Genomic DNA, 334 nt, shown 5'->3' with positions numbered 1-334 from the left:
GTCTTCAGCGCCATTTTGACTGAGCAGGAGGAGCAGCAGCAGCTAGTTAGCATCACATCCATTCATAGTAATGGCTCCGCACTATCCACACTGAGTGGGAGCTACAGCAGGCTGTCCACGCACGGGAAGTGACACCCGGACGACTTGAAGCTGCGAGAAATGTTCACATTTCTGCTTACAAACAAATGAAGGCTCAGAGACAGAGAGGGAGCTACTCTACAATAAATAAATACATAAATAAATAAATAAGGTAAATCAAAAAATTGTTAGCAGTGACAAATTATACATATGTGTACGTTGGTCGTCTATTCTTTTAAGAATGAGCAGGAGGAGC

Source organism: Nematolebias whitei, chromosome 15 (assembly GCF_014905685.2).
Source record: "Nematolebias whitei isolate Nwh7 chromosome 15, NemWhi1, whole genome shotgun sequence".
Taxonomy (NCBI): Eukaryota; Metazoa; Chordata; class Actinopteri; order Cyprinodontiformes; family Rivulidae; genus Nematolebias; species Nematolebias whitei.
Note: the sequence above shows the minus strand (reverse complement) of the source record.